Consider the following 922-nt stretch of genomic DNA (forward strand, 5'->3'; position numbering starts at 1 on the left):
AAGCCAAAGGCAGACACTTAACTGACTGAGCCAACCTGTCTGTTGGATCTTGAGTTAAGGAGAGAGGGTGGGATATATAAATCTGGAAACCACTGACATAGAGGTAGTAGTTAAAGAAAATAATTGGGAAAAAAAAGCAATCTATCTATATATATTTTTTTATTTTTTATAAACATATATTTTTATCCCCAGGGGTACAGGTCTGTGAATCGCCAGGTTTACACACTTCACAGCACTCACCATAGCACATACCCTCCCCAATGTCCATAATCCCACCCCCCCTCCCAACCCCCCTCCCCCCTATATATATATATTTTTTTAAAGAAAGACAACAGGGGTGGGGCGCCTGGGTGGCTCAGTGGGTTAAAGCCTCTGCCTTCGGCTCGGGTCATGGTCCCAGGGTCCTGGGATCGAGCCCCGCGTCGGGCTCTCTGCTCAGCAGGGAACCTGCCTCCTCCTCTCTCTCTCTGCCTGCATCTCTGCCTACTTGTGATCTCTGTCAAATAAATAAATAAAATCTTTAAAAAAAAAAAAAAAAAGGAAAGACAACAGGGGTGCCTGGGTGGCTCAGTTGTTAAGCATCTGCCTTCGATTCAGGTCATGATCTCTGGGTCCTGGGATCAAGTCCTGCATCAGGCTCCCTGCTTGGTGGGGAGTCTGTTTCTCCCTCTACTCTTCCCCCATGTTCGTGATCTCTCTCTCTTTCTCTCAAATGAAATCTTTATTTTTTTTTAAAGATTTTATTTATTTGACAGACAGAGACCGCAAGTAGGCAGAGAGGCAGACAGAGGGAGAGGGAGAGGAAGCAGGCTCCCTGCTGAGCAGAGAGCCCGATGCGGGGCTTGATCCCAGGACCCTGGGATCATGACCTGAGCCAAAGGCAGAGGCTTTAACCCACTGAGCCTGGGTGGCTCAGTGGGTT

Source organism: Enhydra lutris, unplaced genomic scaffold (genome assembly GCF_002288905.1).
Source record: "Enhydra lutris kenyoni isolate GAN:26980312 unplaced genomic scaffold, ASM228890v2 scaffoldscaffold77, whole genome shotgun sequence".
NCBI classification, from domain to species: domain Eukaryota; kingdom Metazoa; phylum Chordata; class Mammalia; order Carnivora; family Mustelidae; genus Enhydra; species Enhydra lutris.